Source organism: Schistocerca nitens, chromosome 3 (genome assembly GCF_023898315.1).
Source record: "Schistocerca nitens isolate TAMUIC-IGC-003100 chromosome 3, iqSchNite1.1, whole genome shotgun sequence".
Taxonomy (NCBI): Eukaryota; Metazoa; Arthropoda; class Insecta; order Orthoptera; family Acrididae; genus Schistocerca; species Schistocerca nitens.
In genome coordinates, this window is record NC_064616.1 from 299,343,777 (window position 1) to 299,354,741 (window position 10,965).

Sequence of the window (10,965 nt, forward strand, 5' to 3'; positions counted from 1 at the left end):
ACATCTCCCACGTCATCTTCATCTACATCCTATTCCGTTACCATAATAACGCTTTAAGTTTATCTCTCTTGTATAGTCCCTCTATATACTCCTTCCACCTTCCTGCTTTCCCTTCTTTGCCTAGGACATGTTTTCCACCTCAGCTCTTGATATTCATACACTTGGTTCGCTTCACACCAAAGGTCTCTTTAATTTTCCTGTAAGCGGCATCTATCTTTCCCCTAGTGATATATGCTTCAAAATTCTTACATTTGTCCTCCAGCCACTCCTGTGCCGCCATTTATCACTTCTGTCAATGACATTTTTAGACCTTTGTATTCACCTTCGTCTGCTTGATTAACTGCATTTTTATGTTTTCGCCTTTCATCAATTAAATTCAGTACATCTTGTGTTAGCCAAGGATTTTTACTAGCCCCAGTCTTTTTACCTACCTGATCTTCTGCTCCCTTCACTATTTCATCGCTGAAAGCCACCTATTCTTCATCTACTGTATTCCTTTCCCCTGTTGTGAATCATCCCCTCATGCTCCTTCTGAGACTTTCTATAACCTTTGGTTCTTTAAACCTTAATGAGGTCTCATCTCCTTAAAATCTCACCTTTCTGCAGTTTTTTCAGTTCTACAGTTTCTACAGTTCATAACCAATAAATTGTGGTAAGAGTCCACGTCTTCCCCTGAAAATATCTTACCACATAAAATCTGGTTCCGAAATCTCTGGCTTACCATTATATAATCAATCTAAAACCCTTCAGTGCCTCCAGGTCTCTTCCACGTATACAACCTTATTTCATGGTTCTGAAACCAGTTGTTAGCTATGCTCTGTACAAAATTCTATCAGGCGGCTTCCTCCATATTCCCCTACTATTTTCCTTATTTTCCTTTTCTTACTATCGAATTATACTCTCACGTGACTTTTAAATTTTCGTCTCCCTTAGCTATCTGAATAATTTCTTTTATCTCCTCATACATTTTCTTAAATCTCTTCATTATCTGCGGAGCTACTTAGCATATAAACTTGTATTACTGTGGTGCGTGTGAGCTTCGTGTGTATCTTGACTACGATAATGCGTTCACTGAGCTGTTCAAAGTAACTTACCAGCATCCCTATTTTTTATTTATTATTAAACCTACTCCTGCATTACCGCTATTTGATTTCGTACTCATAGCCCTGCATTCACCTGACCTTTTCCTCCTGACATCGAACTTCACAAACTTCCTCATTAGCAGTGTTTAACCTGTCCATTTCGCTTTTTAAATTTTCTAACCTGTCTACCCGATTAAGGATCTGATGTACCACACACCGTTCCGTAGAAAACCAGTTTTGTTTCTCCTGATATCGACAGCCTCCCGAGTAGTCCCCGCCCGGAGATACTAATGAGAGACTATTTTACGTCGGAAATATTTTACCCACGAGCATGCCATCATCATTTAACCAAAAAATGCCCTTGGGAAGAATTACGACTGTAGTTTCCCCTTGCTTTCAGCAGTTCGCAGTACCAACACAGCAAGGCAGTTTTGGTTGGTGCTATAGGGCCAGATCAGTCCATTATCCGGACTGTTTGTCTTGCAACTACTGAAACGGCTGCTGCCCCTCCTCAGGAAACAATCGTTTGTCTGGCTCCTCTAATGATATGCCTCCATTGTGATTGCTCCTATGGTACAACTATCTGTATCGCTGAGGCACACAAGCCTCGCCACCAACTGCAAGGTCTATGGTTCATGGGGGAGGGTGGGCTCCAATATAACGGCACGTAAATACAGTGTTACCTTAGGAGCAGGGGCAAAAAACCGGACTGGCTGTGAATATCTTGGTAGACGACTACCACATGCAGACCCAAACAGTATGGTGCGAGATTTCTTTCCGCTGTTTTGCAGACTTCTCCTTGCAGAATGTGCTGCAGACAGTCCCGTCTAGCAACACTGTTAGGGTAGCAAAAACAGACGAGTTCATTGCTACGCATTCAAGCAGAATCAATTAATCAAAAAATAGTTCAAATGGCTCGGAGCACTTTGACACTTAGCATCTGTGGTCATCAGTCCCCTAGAACTTAGAACTACTTAAACCTAACTAACCTAAGGACATCACACACATCCATGCCCGAGGCAGGATTCGAACCTGCGGACTTAGCAGTCTCGCGGTTCCGGACTGAGCGCCTAGAACCGCGAGACCACCGCGGCCGGCAACAATTAATCGATCTCGGCCAAAGTCGTTGTAAGTACAGTCTGGTGCCATAGGTTAATGTCTACAAATATATTAAATTATATCCAAGTTTGGAGGTACTTATCTATATGAGTAGCTATTTTCAACAATGAAAGGAAATAAAATTCCTGTTGCATCCAAGATTTCAGACGTTCCAGGTGGGTCAGTTTTGAAATTTATTACTGCAAATAAGTTTTCTCCGAAAATATGGCAGATCGTAGCTGAAGAGAGAGGTCAAGTGTCAGGAAGAAAACATTAGTATTATGTTGTTGTTGAGCCTTGTTGTTGTTTATGTAAATTTGCGTTTCTATGATAAGTGATTTTGAGGTATTTCCTTTTTTTTGTGTCCCACCTGAACTTGAACCGTTTTGATTTGGCCTGTCTCGGCTTTAGAGTTTGATACCCTTGATATACATATGTACATACAAATGAACTCACATCCTCACAAGGTGGTACTCTTCACTCTGCTTCTTTCCGGCCATAGCACTCTTATTCAACACCTAGTGAAAAGTGGCTTCAACCATCAAGTATTATCTGACTAGCATTCATTCTTCTTTTTAAACTTGCATATTATCTATGTTATGTCAACATATATGCATATAATCTCTCAACTAACATTGTTATTGATTAATATTACATTTAAGAATATGTGTGTTACTGATACATATTACATTTAAGAATGTATGTCCATTTCATTTCTTTTGCCTTTTAGATGATTATTACTATAATCATAGTCAATACTATTGAAATGGACCATTGATAAAGGGCCACATGTGTGAATGATTGGATTATCGCAACTACCCAAGCAAATACACTCACAGCGTCACGGTGCAGTGGCCACACTTCCCTATAGAAAATGCTGACGACGGGCACTCTGCGAATGCCAGAAATTCGCTCAGTGGCACATCCCAATTATACATTGCAAAGCTGCTCTCGAAAGGTGCCAGTGGCGTGGATGACTGCCAGAATACTTCCAGGGATTGTCAGCCTCTCGTGATTGCGCTTAGTGTCAGGGCGCCCATACCAGCACAGAAGGGCGAGTGGCTGTACTGCCCTAGTCTCGATCTGCTGCACTCCAGGGCAGTAGTCTGGCTGCTGTTGGACTGAGCCTGGAGGCAGCCCACCAGTGGAATGGTATAAGTCCAGGAAAAACAGCTTTGTGCTAGAAGATGCTGCGGTGGTGGAGGCCCGAACTCATGGCGGATGCTTGCGACCCATATCGCTTCTTTACCTGGCACAGACCTCCCACAATCGTAGGCACCGCCATACTGCACAGACCTCTGCTATAATTAATGGTTTTTAATGCTGGTTAGGAGCTCACTAGTTGTGCCGATGAGCTGTTTCCAGTCACGATCGGAACAACAAATCCGTGGCCCAGCGACGTAGGAACTGCCGGGCGTTGCCTGGCCAGCAAGAGCCCAGACTTAACTGCTGCATTAGCAGCACTGTGGTGCTAGGACTCTCCTACCCTACAATTCATAAAGGTCCCTCCACCTGCAACCGTGATGAGGACACCTTTGTGCCTGCTGGCTGTCTCTTGCTCCTCAACTGCTGCGGGCGAGCTCTTTGCTTATATAGTAACACTCAAAAAATGGTTCCGGTACTACAAAAGCTCCCTCCATCAGGAGACTTGGCCCGTGTGTCTCTACCTTGGACAGTGCAAACTAGTAATCATTTCCTACAATTCTTAGTCTCTGGCATCATGAAAACACACTAATCACAACAAAACAAAATCAAACTAAGAGAAGGATACTTAATCATAACACCATCATAATAAATCTTACTGTAACTTAACTATTGTGCCTGCGTGGATGCTCAAAATTAGTACTTTACACACTGAAAACAATTAATGCTCCTTCACAAACCTCAACTCCACCTCCTGTATTACTACTTATGGTTACCACCTTACATACTTCCTGGCAATGGGCCACAACCCGTCTACGACTACCCACCACACACTGAACTTAATAATACAATTACATATTTGTCAAAAGGCCCATTTACTCTCCGTGATACAGTCAAACAAAAACACTGCACTTTACCTACTATACGTTGACGCAAATGTTACCCTGCAGTAGATGAGTAATCTTGTTCATCCGCTGATGGTAGCTGTAGGCGTTGTAAATCCCACTTCTGACAACAAGTGAAACAGAGTCGCGATGAAGGGCCATTTCTGTGCGAGGTTCGGCTGCGGCAGTGGATCATCGCAATGGTGACGGCTGCTGGCATCTCAGATAAACAACATAAAAAATCAAATATTTTATTGAAACCCATATGACTACTCTCATAGCATTGTGGTGCGGTGGCCACACCACATCTTAGCACGTGGTGAGGACGGCGCATGGTGCACGGCCAGCTGTCAACCAGTAGACCATGATACCTATTCCCAGGAATGTTGACGCCATGAGCTCGCTCATTCACGTGTCACAGTTTATACACTGCACAGCTGCTGGCTAGAGGTGCCAGGGGTGCAAATGACTGTCACAATGCTTGCTGGAAATCCCAGTCTCTGATATACCACGCTCCTATGAGTGACGGTACGCGGCGCCAAGGAGCACATACCTCGGAGAAGGCTTAGCGGCTATACTGCCCCAGTCTCGATCTGCTGCCCCAAAGGGCAGGCGTCTAGCTGATGTCGGAGTGAACTTGAAGGCGGCCCAACAGTGTAGTGGCACCAGTTCCAGGAAGGAGGACTTGGTGTTAGAATATGGTGCGGTGGTGGAAGCCTGAGCTCGAGGCGGCTGTTTGCTGCCCATGTCGCACCAGCGCCTATCGTAGGCCACCTGTGATGGCAGGCGCTGTATGGCAGCTGATACCCCTGCTAAAATTGACGGTCATTTGCATGGGTTAGGAGTTCACTTGTTATTCCGATGCGCTGCTTCCAGCCACGTTCAGAAAAACAAATCCATTGCCCAGTGATGTAGAACTGCTTGGTCCGACCTGCAAGAGCCCTGTTTTATATCTGCTGTTCTTGGCATCACAAAGTTTAAAATGTATAGATAGCTCAGTTGCTGTAACCGGCATGCTGACACCTTAGTGCCTGCCGGCAGCCTTTGATTCCTTCAAGTGCCGCAGCAGAGCTGAAAGTTCCCCGTAATGCCCAAAATAGTGGCGGTGCTTCACTGTTATTATCATTATTATTATTATTATGCAGAGATACAACTTTGTAATCAGTCAAAACATGTAACAGTTTCACTTCTGAGTGTGGTAGGTATACAACCTAGTATATACAGTATAAAGAGAGTTTTAAAAGAACAAACATAAAAAAATATTCTGCATGATCAAAGAAAATGAAGCATCCAGAATGGGAAGGGGAAACGAAATGAAATTTCATGGGATGAGAGCGTATGTGTTGCTATTTCAATGATTACAAAATCGATTGACATTTACAATGAACTTGTAATTGTGCGCCTACTTATCAGTAGGACGTTACAATCTCTCTGTCAGGGATGCATGGTTGAGAAGGTTATCGTGAAGACGTTGTATCTGTTCCTGAGTCAAACTGCCGCTTAACTGTTGTAACTGGTCCTCTATATCCCAGATTCTCGCACTGGTCAGAGTTGAGTTCCGAGCGAGTCACACAAGGTGCTACTGCGGACAGATGTAGGGATCCTGCTGGCCACGGAAGTACCTCAGTATTAAACAGGAAGTTCATAAAACACAGGCCATATTCGGACGAGCATTTCCCAGTTAAAATTGACATCACGAAGTTGTGGTACGAGTTATTTACACGAGAACACAGGATGCCCATGGAATATTGTTGTGCTGTCAGAATTGCTTCGATCACTACCAGCCTTGACACTAGGAGTAATACAGCTGTGCCCCTCCAAAACACTGGAAGAATGGTATCCCTCTTACAGTCATATGTGGTAATTCAGAAGCACGATTCATAACTGAACGCAGTGCAAAGTCATTCATCGCCGGCCGCGGTGGTCTCGCGGTTCTAGGCGCTCAGTCCGGAACCGCGCGACTGCTACGGTCGCAGGTTCGAATCCTGCCTCGGGCATGGATGTGTGTGATGTCCTTAGGCTAGTTAGGTTTAAGTAGTTCTAAGTTCTAGGGGACTGATGACCTAAGATGTTAAGTCCCATAGTGCTCAGAGCCATTTGAATCATTTGAACCAAAGTCATTCATCAGTAGTTCATGTTTTCCGGCCACAGTGCCACTCCAAAAGCAGCTGTTTGTTTTCCGGTGATAATGGCAGCCTACTTAGGGGATCATAATTGATGCTGTTCACGCCCCTCGCATCCCCTTCCAGGCTTGGTTCAATACTAATGTACTCTAGTGGTCGATACACATATAAGAGAGAACTGCTACTCTAATCGTTTATATATCATCCGATGGTGTGTATATATGCGAAGTAGTATTGATATATGATGTTGTCTTCGGGATGCTTCATATTTTGGTCAGTCAGTATAATTATTCAGTTGTCAAAAGTAATTACCCGACGTAAGTGTTCGCCCAGTACTGTTACCAAATTGCTCTAATTCACCGGATGACTAGCGACTACGTTAACGCCACTGAAAGACAATCTCAACTCTTGAAAAAGTTTGGAAGCATACGTGCATGCAAACAGTTAATAAATTAGCTACAACGATTAATAAAATGTAGAGAGAGGCTCAGCACTCAAGTTTTTGGACAGTGTCAGTTACAGTACTTCTTTCACTTCCTGAATCCATTAGAACAACGAAACAAGTTGTAGTCAAACGGGACTGTTCTATAGAAACTGAAATTCATCACATTTGAGGTCAGTTACGATATATTAACTGGATGCACTAAGCGTTGAATGACAGGGCACTTGTCTTTCTCCTCCCAATCGGATCCATGTTGCTTCTTAGCGATCTGGGCGATGCCGTACCGTCAGCGAAGGTGAATGCTGCATACTGTCCCCCGCCACCAAGAACTCTTTACCTTTTATGCGTCTATTTAATAAGCATGCTGTAAGGGGATTTTAAGATGAGTCAGGAGGCAGATAACCAATTACGATAGTATCGAGCCGATGGGTAGAACTGTCTGCAATCGTTCCAAAATCCAGGCGATTTCCTATCAACCACTGTATTAACTCACTTAAACGGTCCACCGAGTTCACATTAACCAGTACCTATAGAACGAAGGATTGAATCCAACCTTGCGTGATTTTAATAGAGTTCCTTGTCGTCTGAAAGGCCTCTTACTATTGCCACGATCTAGTTCACTTTGTTGAGCAGCAAGTGCAAAACACTATTTTTGCTGCGAAAGTTCCATACGACGTATGAACTCCAGACTCTGCTTTCGGAGGTGAGCAAAACTGCTCCTCAGCACTGAAGCACGAACGACGACCTGAACACCACCTTTAACTGCTAAAAACATTTTGTGCAGCATCGCCAACGCTCTCGCGCCGGCGACAGATGTCCGCCGTCCGCCACAGCGGCCCCACGTCTCTCGTCCATTCTGCGCCGTTCTGCCGCCTGCGTCATGCCGGAAGGAGTTCCATCTACCTTTCCTCACTGGCTTAAACACAGGTTTTCTTCAGATGGTATTGTTCTAGTATGACGTATCCTTTGGTATACACAGATGAGTTACATATCATTAATGTATCTAATTTACATTTTAGTTTCCCCATGCTGGCTTTATTTCAATATTAACGACCATTTGCTTTTAACATTGAAATCTGATTCCTCGTTATCTCCACCATTCAGCAACCACAGTAAAACATTTCCTTATGTAGAAATGCTACAGACTACGCAGCAGCCGGCCGGGGTGGCCGAAAGGTTCTAGGCGCTACAGTCTGGGACCGCGCGACCCCTACGGTCGCAGGTTCGAATCCTGCCTCGGGCATGGATGTGTGTGATGTCCTTAGGTTAGATAGGTTTAAGTAGTTCTAAGTTCTAGGGGACTGATGGCATCAGACGTTAAGTCCCGTAGTGCTCAGAGCCATTTGAACCATTTTGAACTACGCAGCATTGCGTGGATTAGACACCACAACACTGCGCAACTCTTCACCATCAAAAACAAATCACAAATTATTTTTTCACTGAATGAAGCATATTCGTTACAAGATCATATTTCTAGAATTAGACAGTTATAGCTTTCTTCCTATTGGACGCAAAAACTAATTTTGCACTAAAATACACTGACAAGAAAGAATTGCTAAACCTGGAAAGATAATGTCCGTTTCGATTCGATGACAACATATTCCACCTGGGGGATAGTAGATGAACTGATAGTGGTTTCAACGTAATACCCCAACAGAAAGCATAGTGCTATAGCTACCAGAGCACCATCTGTGTCTACCCTTGAATAAGGCAAGGTCACCGTCATAAGGTCCAGTGTGCAGCGAACCTGATAAAAATGCAGGCAACTATGCCACGGAGAAGTACTCTTGCTTACTACAGCCAACTGAGAGAGTTTGAAAGGGGTCAGATCGTGGCCTTAGGAGTGGGCGGATGGTCCTTTTGGAGAACTGCCACACAAGTTGGACGCGCTGCGTCATTTGTGCAACCATGGTGGTATCAGTGGTCACCTGAACATTTTCACACTCATAGATGAAGTTCTGGATGTCCACACAGCACAGACGCCTGCCAGAAACGTCGTATTGTAATGGCAGCAGTGGCAGATCGTACAGCTACCACAGCACACATAAGAGGGCTTGTGAGCCCAGACGTGTCACCACGAAGTGTTGTGAAACGATTATTAGCAGTGGGACAACGGACACGCACACCTCTAGCCCATTTTTCACTCACGCTACAGTATCGACTTGCACAGCTTGACTGGTGCCGTCAGATGATCACTTGGAAGATGGAATGTCACGCTGTGGTCTTCAGTGAGTCTCGTAGCGTCCATTCGTCCAATACATACTGGCCCTACACCAGTAGTTATGATCTGGAGTGAGATAATCTACGGTTCTCGTCTACCTTTGGTGTTTCTGGAGTGGACATGAAATAGAGCTCAGTACGTGCAGAATGTTACTAGACCCGTTCTTCTGCCATCCTTGCCACAGGAAGGTGACGTGTTGTTCCAACAGGATAATGCACGCCCATACACTGCACGTGCAACTCAGCGTGCTCTGCAAGACTTGCAGCAACATCTCTGGCCATCACACTCTACGTACATACTCATCAGTCCAGCACGTGCGGAATATGTTGCAATGAGAAGTGACTTGTGTGACTCATCAACCAATAACTATTACAGAACGACGTAAACAGGTCGAGCAGGCGTGGAATAACATATCCCAGGACAGTATTTGCCATCTGTACGATGGACTAAGGCGGCCGGTGTGGCCTAGCGGTTCTAGGCGCTACAGTCCGGAACCGCGCGACCGCTACGGTCGCAGGTTCGAATCATGCCTCGGGCATGGATGTGAGTTATGTCCTTAGGTTAGTTAGGTTTAAGTAGTTCTAAGTTCTAGGGGACTGATGACCTTAGAAGTTAAGTCCCATTGTGCTCAGAGCCATTTGAACCATTTTTTTACGATGGACTAGACGCCAAACTCAGTGCCTGCACTGCTGCCCGTGGAGGCTGCGACGCGTACTAATATGTGTGTTCCACGCTTGTGCTATTGATCTGTAAATGTAATAATTTTATCTTAAATGATTGGACACTTCGAAAAGCGTGCACTAATGTTTCTTTCCAGAAATGTTTGCACTAAGGTCTTTAGTCTGTCTGGATGTTGTACCTTTTTTCCGAAATATATAATTCAATTAGTATATTGGTAGTTTTGCATCTCATGATTCCTCTGCGACTGACTGATTAGAGATGTGTGTTAATATCGAATATCTATGTAGTTTAGTGATTGGTTGCTAGATGTTTAACTCTGAATAGCTGTCGATACCACATCAGTCTCAATTACGGGGTTTTCTCTCGACTAGCCTAAGGACCACATAACTGGTATCCTAGTTTTTGATTTCAACATCCTCATATACAGGGTGTAAGTGCTGATATTTCTGTTAGTGTCTGAGGACGATGTAATGAACAACATTACTTCCGTATATACAATCTTCATATTTACGTAAAAATTCACACACTAATAATTATAGCCAGTGCAACTCATAAGTTTTGCTGCTGGTTAGTACATACAAGTACATATGGCAAGAGCAAGCAATTGATGCATATTATTCCCTGGACAGCAGATCAGGTGTTAGAGTATGGATGCGTGGACGCAAAATAGTTAGTTTGTACTGTCAGGCGTAGTCCTCTTAGTGCTGCCGTACAATCTTGCAGAAAACATTAGGTCGTACAGTTTCTGACGTGATTATGGGAATACTGTTCGACGCAGAGAAAAAAAACAACGAACGCACGGAGCCCCACCGCAGATTGTTAATAAGTTGCCCCACTGCAGCCTGTTAATTAAGGTAGGAGCATATTGAATAGGTCCGCCCCGATAGCTGAATGGTCAGAGCGACGGATTGCCGTCCTACGGGCCCGGGGACTGGTTGTTATGTTGTCTTTATCATCATTTCATCCCCATCCGGCGCGCAGGTCACCTAATGTGGCGTCGAATGTAATAAGACCTGCCCCAAGACGGCCGGAACTGCCCTGCAAGGGGCCTCCCGGACAATGACGCCAAACGCTCATTTCCATATTGAACAGGATCCCAGATGCCGGAGTGGCTTAAAGACTTATAAACACTAGAAGTACCGGACTTTGCCGTACCCCTAGTACTACCATGTAAGTCATTTTTGACCTACCGTAGGAAACCACCGTTTCATTCGTGTTTGAGTGGTGTTCTGAGTGTCGCCATGTTGACAATACGTTCAGGAAGCCTCTAAAGTGTAAGCAAAGGATAATT